General features: G+C 36.2%; 1 pseudogene; it reads left to right on the top strand.

Moving 5' to 3' along the window:
- The first annotated feature begins 1,129 nt into the window (after window positions 1-1,129).
- Window positions 1,130-5,596, top strand: LOC115290566 (annotated as a pseudogene).
- Window positions 5,597-14,374: the final 8,778 nt, after the last annotated feature.

Genomic DNA, 14,374 nt, shown 5'->3' with positions numbered 1-14,374 from the left:
TAGGAGGATACAGTTCCAAAGTATTTGACAATTTTCTTTGTTCAGTCTTAGGTCTTTTCAGCAAATTTTTCAGAGTTTATTTATAATTGCTGGTATAGTTTATGTTCCTAAATTTGGCCTTCCTAGTGAGGAAACATCATGTTGATATTTTAATGAAAGAACAAATTACACACCTGCTCCCCCTTCCCCTTGCCCTCCTACTCAAGTTTATATTTGAAAAGGAAACAAAGGCATATGTATGCATCCTTGATATAGCTATTTGGAGAACATGGATTAGGACTGCATCAAGTCCCCAAATCCCAAATCCAGGATTAGTTTCTTAGGGTTTCCATAACAAAGTATCACAAGCTGGGTAACTTCAAACAGCAGAAATCTATTCTTGCAGAGTTTCGGTGCTAGTAATCTGAAATCAAGGCATCTGGAGGACCAGGTTTCTTCTGAAGGCTGTAGGGAAGATTTCATTCCTGCCTCTTCCTAGAGTATGGGAGTGCAAGCAATCCGTGGTGTTCCTCAACTACATCACTCCAATTGTTGTCTTCATCTTCACATATTCCTCTTACTTCCATCTCTCTGTGTCTCTCCAAATCTCCCTCTCCCTATAAGGACACAGTCATTAGATTTAGAGCCCATCCAAATCTAGTATGAACTAATTTAACATGCTTATATCTGCTCAGATCTCCTTTACAAATAAGGCCACATTCACAGGTTCTGGTGGACATGAATTTTGGAGGGCATACTATTCAGCTCAGTAATGAAACCACTCAGTCACAAACAGAACTAGATAACTGTGACTTCTAATTGGATAAGAATGTAAGAACCCCATAAAACTAAGAGAAAACTGCTAAATTCTGCATAATTTCCTCTCAGTAGCTTCAATTAGAAGTTGGTAAGGAGTGAAAAAGGGAGACAGTAGAATAAACTTTTGGGGAAAAAAAAGGAATCTTTTCAGAAGCATTGATAATACAGTCAATTAAAGAAAAATCTAGTGTCTTTGAAAATAATTTTAAGGTGGTATAATTTAAGGCCCACAGATCAAATCTTTGACTCTTTCTGGTTGTGTTGACAGATAAATTGTATTCAAATCCAGTGTCCATGCTCAAAACCAGATTAAGAACTTCTGTAAATGGGCATGTGGATGGTTCAGGCAGACTTTGGCTCTGGCCGTGATCTCGCAGTCCGTGAGTTGGAGCCCAGTGTCTGTCTTTGTCCTGACAGGTCAGAGCCTGGAGCCTGCTTCGGATTCTATGTCTCCCTCTCTCTTCCCTCCTCTCTGGCTGATGTTCTATCTCCCTGACTCTCTCAAAAATAAAGAAACATTTTTAAAAACTAAAAAAAAAAAAGCTTCTGTAAAAATTAAGGGACTCTTCTTGATGGGGGGAGAAAGGAATTCTCTCACCCTATCCCACCATTCTAAAGGTAATTGAGTTACAAAGAAATTTCTGCACTTTTCAAACTAACCTCTAATCCCAAATTTACCACCAATTGGCACAATGGCTTTGGGCAGGTTGTTTTATCCATCACTGTGCTTTCTATTGTGAGTCTCCATGCCTTCCAGCCTTCATTACAGTATACTCTGTAGTTACATCTCTGATCATTACTGAAAGCCTTTCACCATAAAACTGTTAGTTATCACCTAAACAACTGTACCTGACTGTCCCAGAAGCACATTAAATTTAATTCCATCTATTCTGTGAATTTCATCTTTTTAGCTTGAATCCACATCTTCTCATGTCTCTTGATGGCAGGCCTTCCTTTAAAGCTTAAAGACATCAGGTCCAGTAAGCCCAATTCCATCAATTTCTTGACAATATCTTTTGATTATATTATTAACAGTTTTGATATTGAAGTATTTAGCATCTAATGAACACTTACTACATGTCAATAGCTATTTTAAACAATATTACACATATATGTGTGCATATATATATGCTATATATGAGAATTATATCACTCTCAAAAAACCTTATGAAATAGGAACTATTAGTGAACATATTCTAGATGAAAAAAATTAATACATACAAGGTCTACATCTAGTTAGTGGGGAAAAAAACAAGATTCAAATTCAGGCAGGCCCTCTTTATAGCTGGAAAACCAAGTAAGTAGTCTTCATTTCATTTATTACAATTTATTGCTCTTTATTCATTTTCAATTATTCTGAAATTTTATCACATGAATCACCGATCAGTTTCTGTATTAAACATACATTTTGTGTCGTAATTTTATGCATGTTTCCTTCACCTTCATGAGATTGTCCTTTACTGCATTTATATACATGTTTCATTCATCCATAAATTTTTCTTTAATTCAGTCCTTTCCCCTTGTAACTCAATCATTTCCCCTTTCACTGGAAGTTACAACTTTTCTTGTGGACCCATAGCATCTGTTATAGTATATTATATTAATTGGTGTTATAATAACTAAAATGTTGAAGTTACTTAGTATATATTCCAAGCACAATGCTCATCCTTCTGCATATATGTATTTAATTAATTCTTAAACTGTATATTAGGAGCTATAATTATTTCTACTTTATAGACAATAGAGCTAACTTTTAAAGTTAAAATAATTTGCCCAAACTCACATTAGGAGTAGAGTCAGGATTTAAGAGAGAGTTCAGTGTGATCAACCATAACATAATGTGTTTTCATAGGAGATGCATGGCCATTGTCCAGAATTTTGAATTCTTTTATAGGAGATATGACAGAAAAAGTCTATAAGTAAAATAAACATGGGTAAAATAAAGTTTCAATAAATTCCAAATGTAATTTATCAATCAAACTGAGACAATTTGGAAAGCAATGTTATGCAATTGATAATTACATCAAGTCAACATGTTTAACATCCAGATTTGGATTTACAGTCACCTTGCATAAATGGAACTATAAAGTAGTTCATTGTCAATACATGAAAGTCAGACTTCCTGCACGCAATTCATTCTCACACCAGTTTCTGAACCAGTACAGAAAGAGGCAGAAAATGTTTCCAAATGTCTCAGGTTGCCCAGACCTTCATCAAACAGGGATATTTTGACCAATTCAGAATTTCTAAGCTTCTGTACCATGGAGACACCTTGCGTAATGTGACATTTTTTTTTTAGTGAATCTACAGAAAAACCTTTTATTCACTGTTATGACACATTTAAAGTTTACTTTATCAGTCTTATCCACATTTTGGCACAGAGTTTCTAGGATTAAGCTTGTGCTTTATCCTTATTCCTTGCCAAGTTTCTTTTATTGCTTCTTATATTTAGAGGCCTAACCTGAAACTTTTACCAGTATGATGAGCATACCCTCTTTCATTGGCCAGAACTTGTTCTCATGTTTAGGCTCCTAGATGGGATCTTGTTGATATTGACAGGTCAATTATCAGTCCATCTTATTGAGTGTTCACTTATTTGAGAAATACCGTTTAGTGCTCAGCTCAACACTGGGAGATCTGGTGATACAGAAGCAAATAAGATGGAACGCCTACTAAAAAGGAGCTGTTACAATCAAGTGGTAAAGACAATAGATACTAAAGTTAACAGCTTCTTCTACCAAACCTCACCTACAAGGCTCTAAATGAGAGAAAGCATTTGCAGTTGGTCACTTTACTTTGTACCCATATTGCCCTGTTGGACATATTTCATATTGTTCATGTGTACTTGTTCCTTGCTACCATGGCAATTTAATTATGCTCCACTACTTTGAGAAGAAGCGTGACAGATAGCAGTCCACACTTAGTGAGGAATGGTTGAATCCTGCTTTGATTGAAGTTAAATGATGACACTTTTTCCTTTTGCTGTTTTTGCATTACCCATAGAAAAGCAAAAATATGTGCTCAAATATGAAAACAATCACCAGAATGTAAACATAGCCAAGGATCTTAATGGTGGAAATAAGCAAATCATATGCGAACATTGTTAATCCTGGGTTTACAACTTTCACAATTAACTTCATAAGTTTCAGAAATCTCATTCTCCAAATAAGTAAAATCACTGTATTTTAATTTTTAAGGGGAATGAGACTCAAATGCAAAAGTGAATGGGGCATTTGTTAGAGGCACTGGCATATAATCAAAGTACATTGAACACGGGGATCCTCATGTGGAATGTCCTCATGTGGGAAAAACCCGGGCTGCCTCTGCATCCAGATACTCGGTGGGTTGATGCAGGAGCCCTAATGGTGCAGGGTGGCACAGAAGTAGTGTATTCAAGCAAAACTGACCTAGTTTTTAAGGGAAGACAGAATGCAACTTTGGGGATCTTTGCATACAGTTGAAAACGAAGAAGTTGGCTTGGCATTGAAGGACTATGCCAAGCTAGAAGGTTGCAAAATTAAAGTAGGAAATTTAATAGAAGAAGTATGTTACAAAGAAATTGAGCGTGGAACAAGATATGAAATTTATAAGATCACAGGAATTGCCACAATTGAGGTTTTTTCACCTCCAAGACTAAGAAAAGGTAGAAACTTGTTGGAGGCTGTTTGTATAATAAAAGCAGAAAATTTAAGTCTAAAAGAGCTGAAACCTTTGGCTTTCAATAAAACCATATCAAAATTGTCAAAAGTGAGAAAAAAACTTCAGTTAGGAGAAACACTTAAAGAACAACTAGTAACACCATGTAAAAACTGTTGTGCTCTAAAGCAGTCGGAAGAGGATGTGAGACAAACTACAGGTTGAAGATGAGCAAAATAAAGCCAAAATAAAAGAAAAAAAAAAGAATTGGAAGGATCTATAGACTATAAAGGATGTCAGAGAGGGTCGAATAGGTGGTAAATCCAGAAACATACAGCTAACCAGACAGGCTAAGCAACCAGAATTCCTTCATCAGAAAGAAAAACCCTTATTTAATTCTGGGATATCATGAGTAGGGCAGAGCTTTCCTGAAAGGAAAATAATGTGAAGTAGTCTTGCTCTGTCTGTTGGACACTGACACTTTTTCTGAGTGTTGCAGAGAACAACTGGATAAGTATGCAGGGCTCCAGCTGGACACTTCATGGAGCTACTTCTACTTGGAACAACCAGAGTGCTTTGAAAACTCAGGGAAAAAAATAGAAGCCTAGAAATCCTTTAAAAATTGTTATGATGAAAAGCTATCAGAGACTGATCCACATAAAGGAACTTGTGGGAAAGAGAAAGTTTTTAAGGCTGTTTTTAAGACTTACTTCTTTCAGGGTATCTGAAATGACCACTGTGGAAGTGGCGAAGAGCCTTGTGACTATCCCAATGGGGTATATTGACACTTTATAAACAGTTCTGTAATGATCTGTCACAAGTTCACAATTTGTTGCAGTTGGGATTTACTGCTGAGGAAGCCTGGCTTGGACTAAGGACATGTGACAAGCACATGGATCAGGTGGCCCCCCACACTAGCAACTAAAGAGAGGACCAGCCCGAATAAGAAAAGAGGAAAAAGAAGACGCTGACTGGAGAAAATATTCTTAAAGAAATAGGCTCCTCCACTCCTGCACCAAGCATGGCTCTCTATCAGGCCCTGAGGATTGTTCTCAGTAATCACCAGGTGTGTTGGTTAAATGATTCAGATCCTGATGCCAACAACCATCAACGTGTTCTGTAAAATATTGGGCAATTGGTGTACATGGGCTTTGACATGTGACTATCTTCTGAAATTCTAATTTTGACAGTTGTATCTTCAAATACAAAAATCTTCAAAAAGAATTTTCTTTACGTCAGGTTCCCTTTAAGAAATATTAGTGTTTGTCTAGACACTTCATAGTAGTCCCTCTTAATACATTTAATTTTGTCATCTTGAAAAAGGGTAAAATCATCCAAGCTGATTTTCTCTCTATCAAATCTATGACTTAAATTATATTATGTATGGCAAAAATTTATAGTATGTCTAGCCAAAAGATGGTTTTAAAATATGAATATTTTGTGAGAAATAAAAATGCAAATAATATTTGAATCAAATTATGATTACTTCAAATGAATAAAGATATTTAAATGTAAACAGTTGCTCATGTAGTTTCTATGTTGGCACTAAAAATGCATAATTTTATTTGCCTCTGAATTTCTATGTTTAGTTGCTATAATAAATTACTATTACATAATTTTTCCATTTCCAATTTGTGGTGGCAAATAACACATAGAATATAATCCATGTATTCTTTTTGGTTTACTTACCTATGTAGATATTTTGATTTAAATTCATAATGGTTTTAAGTAATCTGAAAAAAATTAAATAATGGATGTATTTCTTTTCATTTCTTCCACAGAACTTGATTGTTAGGGATTGTGCATTCAGTCTGTTATGCAAGATGAGATTTTTAGAAATTATTATTTTAATCTATGCAGGCCATCCTCAATTGAGGATAGGTAGGGTTCTAAAGAAACTCAGTTGTGAGACAGTTTCAACAATATCTGGAGCACATTATCTCAAATTAGCAATGTTATAGACGAGGCTAAGATTCTCTTGTTTCACCAACCAAAGTGGTTATTTCACCTTGTTAATAAGCTGGAGCCATAGGAATGTGTTGTGTGCCTTCAAATGCAAACAACCAGAATGAATTTATTTCCATGATAAAATATATTCTTAAATTTAGTAAGAGTAGTCACTCTGTAGCCCATTAATCCCTGCCCCCCCCCCAACAGGTCTTCCCCTGATAAACCCTAAAGCTCCTTTTGCTGACCCCTGCAGTCCTGGCTACATCTTGACTAGCAAGGACAGGCATAGAACTAACTCATCGATGAAAATGAATCATAGGCACCAGGATTTTGAATATAGGACTAGACTGATATCTGGGAAGATAGAGAAAGGGGGAAAATGGGTTGATATTGAGAATAGATCTCTTTCAGCTTTCTGAGAGTATCTCTTCACTTGGATCTCTAATCACTCCCTTTCTTTTACTTTCCACTCCTATTCCCAACGATGACCACAGTTTCCTCTACTATCATTATTACTAGGCTCTTGTTCATTTTAGCACCTTTATTCAAAACAGTTGTCTCTGAAGTTTTTAATCAAAAAATTTTTTTCAAAGCTAGAGCATGGCCTTTTTGTTTCATTTTCTATTATAATAAATAGCAAAGAGAAAATGGAAGTTTTTAAACTTTGAACTCCTCTTTAGTCATATAATCTGTATATTAAAAAAGGTGTTATTTTTCTTTATGAAAAAGTCATTTAATACAATTTGGTTGGGCACACAGCAATTCTGGGCATTTTCTTGTGGGGAATTTGGATGGACTCACCTATTCTCCAAATGCCCTAAATTCTTCTTTGGGAACTAGGTGAATAAGCCAGTGATATTTTTCTCACAGAACTGACTGTATCACAGGATAGAAATCCCAGCTGCATATGCACTTTTCTAGCCATTGGTCAACTTAAACTTGCTAACATTCAATTGGCTAAAGCCAATTATTTGCAAAAGTCAAAGTCAAGAGTTGAAAAAATACCTTCAACATTTTAAATGGGATAAAGATCAAAGGCAATAGTGAAGAGTATAGCTGTGTGGATGAATAAAATAGTGAGGCCATTAATATAATATCACAATTCTTCAAACACTATGTTTCTGCCATGTTAGAGAAAAGAATTCTGAGATTCATTTAGATTAAAAAATATTTTGACCTAGTCATTCTGAAAAATTTTAAATTACCTAGAACACTTTCCAAATTTTCATCTCTTATGCAATTTCTACACATCCTTTAAAGTCCAACTTATTTCCAATATAATATTCTTTATAATTTGGTAATGGCTTTTTGCTAAAAAAAAAAAAAGTTTTTTTTTTATAATGTCTTTATTTTATTTTGAGAGACAGAGGCAGAGAGTGAGCAGGGGAAGGGCAGAGAGAGAGAGGGAGACAGAGAATTAGAAGCAGGTTTCAGGCTCTGAGCTGTCAGCACAGAGCCCAATGCAGGGCTTGAATCCACGAACCGTGAGATCATGACCTGAGCAAAAGTTGGAAGCTTAACTGTCTAAGCCACCCAGGTGCTCCTATATGATACTGTTTTTATTAAGATCTCAGGTACATCATTTTATTTTGCCCATTTAAAAAATATATCTTTTAAGTTTGTTTGTTTTGAGAGAGACAGAGTGAGAATGAGAGTGAGAGAGAGAGAGAGAGAGAGAGAGAGAGCAAGCAGGGGAGGGGCAGAGAGAGATGGAGAGAGAGAATCCCAAGCAGGCTCCACACTGTCAGCACAGAGCCAGATGTGAGGCTCTAATGCAGGAATGGCAAGATCATGACCTGAGCTGAAATCAAGAGTCAGATGCTTAACTGACTAAGCCACCCAAGCACCCCTTATTTTACCTTTGTTGGGAGCCTCTTGTAAAACTCAAAGCAGAAATACATATTGAATTGAACCTATAGGTGAGGTTGGGAAGAACTGATGGTGGTGTTGAGTTCAGCTATGCCCTTACTGATTTTTGGCCTGCTGGATCTGGCCATTTGTGATATTGGGCTGTGGCAGTCTCCAGTATTTGTAGTGGATTCATCCATTTCACCCTGAAGTCCTATTGAGTTTTGCTTCAAGTAGTTTGACACTTTGTTGTTAGGCATATACACATTAAGAACTGTTATTTGTTATAGGAGAGTTGCCTCTTTTACCATTATATAATGTGTTTCTATACTCCTGATACTTTTCCTTGCTTTGAGGTCTGCTCCTCTGAAATTAATATTGTTAGTCCTATTTTCTTTTGATTAGTGTTAGTATGGTATATATTTCCCCATCTATTTACTTTTTATGAATTTTTAAATTTTAATTTAATTTTTAAATTTTAAATTCTAGTATGGTTAGCATACAGTGTTATATTGGTTTCAAGTGTACAATATAGTGCTTTAGCAGTTCCATGCATTCCATCTATTTACTTTTAGTCTATATGTGTGTTTGTATTTACAGTGACCAGATACATATATTTGACAAAAACATATTGAATTGATATGGAAAAACTACCTAATTATGTTATGCTATTTTTTCTAGTCTTCAGTAGATGAAAAAAAATTTGGAGTGGAAGGTGGACGATAAATTTTTCCTTCTTTTAAAAAATTTTTAAGTTTTTAAAATTAAGTTTTGAGAGAGAGTGCAAGAGGGAGAAAGATAGAGAGAGGGAGAGACACAGAATCTGAAGCAGGCTCCAGGCTCTGAGCTCAGCTCAGAGACTGATGCATAGCTGGAATCCATGAACTGTGAGATCAATACCAGAGTCAGAGTCAGATGCTTAACCGACTGAGCCATCCAGGTGCCCTAACATTTCCCCTTCTAATAAGAATTTAGAAACAGATCGATTCTAAAGAGTGACCAATATTTCTGTAACTGATTGAGAAAGGAAGAATTTGATATGAGAAATGATCATATTGGTAAAAGACAAAATAGTGGAGAAATTTTGGTCTAGGCTTTGGTCTAAAAAGCTAGATGATTGTATGTTTAATTCTGTATGTAATAGTAAGCCATGGAAGATTTTGAACAGAGTTTATGAAAGGAACATACTGGCTACTATTTTGAGAAGACTCTAATGAGACAATGGCCAATCTGGAAGACCAGTCTGGAAGTTTGTAATCATCTTAGCACTTGTGCATGGTAGAATGGGTTTGGGTGGTGATAAGGAACACAGTATTCATGACATTTACTTAAAAATGTCAAGGCAGACTTTATTCAGAGAGGCTACTAAAATGGGATCTTATAGTAGGGGTGATGGATTAGGCTCAACTTTGAATAAAACAAGGAGAAGGACAAATGGAAATTTATAGCTAAGGAGCAGGGTTGAGTTTAGGTGGATAAAAAATTACAAAAAGGAAACATTGAAGGGTCTGGGTGGTTCTGGCTAAATCAACTTCACAGGATTCTTGCAGAAGCAAATCAGGGTGATCATACATCACCTGGGGATCCCAATCATATATAAAAAGTGATCAGATATCAGGAGGTGGGGGGATTCTAGTTAAACTGATTTAGCATAATTCCTATTAGAAGTGGGCTCATGAAAAATATGAGCCTATCCCTTTCTCAAGGATGGGGCCTAGTAGCGCTCAGAAGAGCCTGCATAGAGTTTGTTCAAGGGAAAATATTTGTTAATGGCAATAAAAGACGTAGTAAAAAGTAATGTGATTCTCAGTATATTTGAAAGCTAGACCCCACAGGACTTTTTGAAAGTTTGGTCATAGGGTATGACAGAGGAATTATGTTCCCACGAGTTTTGGCCTGAGTAACTGGAAGACATGTAGTTTTCATTCACTAAGGACTTGGGTGCTTAAACGTAAGATTATTATATTATATCTAAATAGTGACATTTTATATTTAGAAAATGCATTTGGAAATCAAAAGTATTTGAAAGGTATTTAAATTTATCAACTAGAGGTTTGTTTTGTGTTTTTTGGAGTTTTAGATATAATATACTGAAAAAGTCATTTTCATTGTTTCTCTGGAAACTTTTTCCTTTATAATAACTTTTTTCCCTTGGCAATTTTCTACTTAATTTCTAGTTAGTTAACACACAATATTGGTTTCAGGAATAGAATTCAGTGATTCATCACTTACATACAGCCCCCAGTGCTCCTCGAAACAAGTGCCCTCCTTAAACCCATCCCCCATCCAGGCTTTTCCCACCCACCTCCTTCCAATCAACCCTCAGTTCTTCTCTGTCATTCAGAATCTCTCTTTTTTTTTTTTTAGGTTTATTTATTTATTTTGAGAGAGATCGAGACCGCACAAGTGGGAGAGAGGCAGAGAGATAGAGAGGGAGAGATAGAAAATCCCAAGAGGCTCCATTCTACCATCGCTGGTCTACCAGACCCTGAGATGGGGCTCAAGCCCACAAAGCCATGAGATCATGACCTGAGCTGAAGTCGAGAGTCAGATGCTTGACTGACTGAGCCACTCAGGTGTCCCATTCAGAGTCTCTTATGGGTTTTTTCCTCTCTCTTTTTCCCCCTCTTCTCATATGTTCATCTATTTTGCTTCTTAATTTCTGCACATGAGTAAAATCACTTGTCTTTCTCTGCCTGACTTATTTTGCTTAGCATAATACACTCTAGCTCCATCCATGTTGTTGCAAATGGCAAGATTTAATCATCTTTGGTGGCTGAGTAATATTCCATTGTGTATATATGTATATATACATTCACTTATATATATACACACACTAACTGTATATATCTGTATCTATATATCTATATCTATATCTATCTGTATCTACCACATCATCTTTAGTCATTCATCAGTAGATAGACATTTGGGTTCTTTCTATATTTCGGTGATTATTGCTAATGCTGCTGTAAACATTGGGGTGTGTGTACCCCTTCAAAGCAGTATTTTTGTATCTTTTGAGGAAATACTTAGTAGTGCAAATCCTGGGTGGTAGGATAGTAGAGGAACCTCCATCCCGTTTTCCAAAGTGGCTGCACCAGTTTGTATTTCCACCAACAGTGCAAGAAGTTTCACCTTTCTCTATATCCTCACCAACATATGTTGTTTCTTCTATTGTTGATTTTAGCCATTCTGACAAGTATGAGGTGGTATCTCTGTGTGTTTTTTGATTTGTATTTCCCTGATGATGAGTTAGTGATGCTGGGCATCTTTTCATGTGTCTCTTTGATATTTGCATGTCTTCTTTGGAAAAATGTCTGTTCATGTCTTCTGCCCATTTCTTAACTGGGTTTTTTTTGTGTGTGTGTGTGTTTAGTTTGGTTAAGTTCTTTATAGATTTGGATACTAACCTTTTACCAGATATGTCATTTGCATCTATCTTCTCCCGTTCTGTAGCTTGCCTTTTGGTTTTGTTGATGGTTTCCTTTACTGTGTAGAAGATTTTTATCTTGATGAAGTCCTGATTGTTCGTTTTTGCTTTTGTGTCCCTGCCTCTGGAGATGTGTCTAGCAAAAAGTTGCTGGCTGAAGTCAAAGAGGTATTCTCAGGGAGCCTGGGTGGCTCAGTCAGTGAAGTGTCCGACTTCGGCTCAGGTCATGATCACATGGTTCATGGGTTCAAGCCCTGTGTTGGCTCTGTGCTGACAGCTCAGAGCCTGGAGCCTCCTTCTGACTCTGTGTCTCTTTCTCTCTCTGACCCTCCCCTGCTGGCACTCTCTCTCTCTCTCTAAAATAAAATAAAAACATTAAGAAAAAAAAAGAGGTGTTCTCCTGTAGGATTTTGATGGTTTCCTATTTCTGAATTTTTTATTCTGTTCCACTGATCTATGTGTCTTTGTTTGTGCCAGTACCATACTGTCTTGATTACTACACGTTTGTGACATAGCTTGAAGTCTGCAATTGTGGTGCCTCCAGCTTTGCTTTTGTATTTCAGGAATTCTTTTTTGGGGTATTTTGTTGTTCCCTGTTAGGATTATTTGTTGTAGCTCTGTGAAAAATGCTGGTGGGGTTTTGATAAGGATTACATTAAATGTATAGATGCTCTGGGTTTTAGATGACATGATACTCTGTGTAGAAAACTGAAAAGACTGCACCAAAACATTTGCTAGAACTAGTACAGGAATTCAGCAAAATCAAAGGTCGTAAAATCAAGGTACAGAAATCTGTTGTACTTCTATACACCATAATAATGAACCCTTAGAAAAAGAAATCAGGGAATCAATCCCATTTATGGTGACACCAAAAGCAGTAAGATACCTTGGAATAAACTAACCAAAGAGGTAAAAGATCTGTACTCTGAAAACTTTAGAACACTTATGAAAGAAATTGAAGAGGACACAGAGAAATGGAAAAACATTCCATGCTCATGAAGGAGAAGAACAAATATTATTTAAAAGCTAGGGAGTTTTAAATGTAAAATAAGAGTGAAGAGGTTGTTATTGTATATTAATTTATGTAGCTGATAACAAGACCATTGGTGGTACTTTCAACTGCTTTTCTCCTTTATCCATGCCATGTTTCCTGTGCTTTCAGGCAGCACCAGAAATAGTTTATCTGGTAGGCTACCCCAAAATACCTCAGGCATGTAATTTGTTTTGTTTGTTTGTTTGTATAAGACCAGTGAGCATGCATACTCTTGGATCACAAGGAGTAGACCATATACTCTCAAGTAGGTCAAGGATGTTATCATGAGATTCACCTCTTCATTAAATTTTTTCTTCCACTCTGGATCTTTGTATTCTGTCCAGGAAGAAAAATGATGCCTTATATTAGTCAGTTGCTGTTTTTTTTTTTTAAATAATAAAAAACACTTTCAAGTTGTCACCATTTGGAATAGTAGGTATTTATTTTATATTAATTCCAATATCCTCCAGGACAACTACTTCTGAAAGATAGAGTATGTCTCAAGACCGGTGAATCCCATGAGTAATAGTGTACAACCTTATACTTTAATTTTAAAATCGTTTTGAACCTAAGTATTATTATTGGTTATATCATGATATTAAATGACCATTTAGTAAATTTTCTTAAGGTAATTTCCACTCAAATATAGTATGTGTAAAGATGATTTCCAATCAATAATGTCTCTTTCCAGGATGGGGAACATTCAGTGTAAAAAACAATTCACCTTACTATTTGATTGTCTGAGGCGATGGTGACACATGGAATTAGTTCATGTCACTGGAAAATTTTACATCCATTAGTGTTGTCAATCAGGTCAGCCTTGGTAAGGGGAAGTCAATATTGGGCTATGTACAGTATTCATCCCTGCCACCACCATCACTTGGTTCATGAGGCCTTTGTGGGAAAACTGAGTGTGGCAGAGTAAAAGGTTACTTGTCATTCATAAGCTTTCTGACAGTTGAAGGCTTTTTTGAGCATTCATACAGGACAAAGATGCCACACTCTCAGAACATTTGAAGCTGAGGATTTATATCACCTTTTCCCAGAGCTGATCATTAGAATTCTGATATTACTCTTACAAACTCACTTAAAATATAGTCAAACTATTATCCCCAAATAATAGAGATCCTTACCCCTAGCTATTTCTTCTTTGTAATAGAGGTGGCATTGAGATATATTATAAACATTTTCAGCCCAGGAATGTTTCAGCAAAATATTGCATGTGTTGTTCGTGCTAGAAAATTTTATAGGTCTGTCTTTAAAATAAGACTAATTTTTTCTGCGTTAACTGTATATTTGTAATGTCTATGAGGCCATAACTATAGATTGAAGAAAGACTGGTAGGTGGATAGTTTAGGCTAATGAGCTATGTGTTCATGCAACCTACTTGTGCCTTCAAAACTTATTTGAACCTGGCCTCAGCTCTAATGCTCAATAATAAATGTTGTTCACTGTTCATATAACACCAACTCATGATGGACACTCAAGTGATACCACCTGGAGTGATCACCTGGCATCTCAGAAAAAATCACTCATGTTTTGGCTATTGTTGACATTGCTGCTATGAACATTGGGGTACATGTGCTCCTATGCATTAGCACTTCTGTACCCCTTGGGTAAATCCCTAGCAGTGCTATTGCTGGGTCATAGGGGAGTTCTATGGATAGTTTTTTGAGGAA

The sequence above is a fragment of the Suricata suricatta genome, chromosome 4 (assembly GCF_006229205.1).
Source record: "Suricata suricatta isolate VVHF042 chromosome 4, meerkat_22Aug2017_6uvM2_HiC, whole genome shotgun sequence".
NCBI lineage: Eukaryota > Metazoa > Chordata > Mammalia > Carnivora > Herpestidae > Suricata > Suricata suricatta.
The sequence above is the reverse complement of the archived record's forward strand: the minus strand, read 5'-3'. Positions and strand labels throughout refer to the sequence as shown.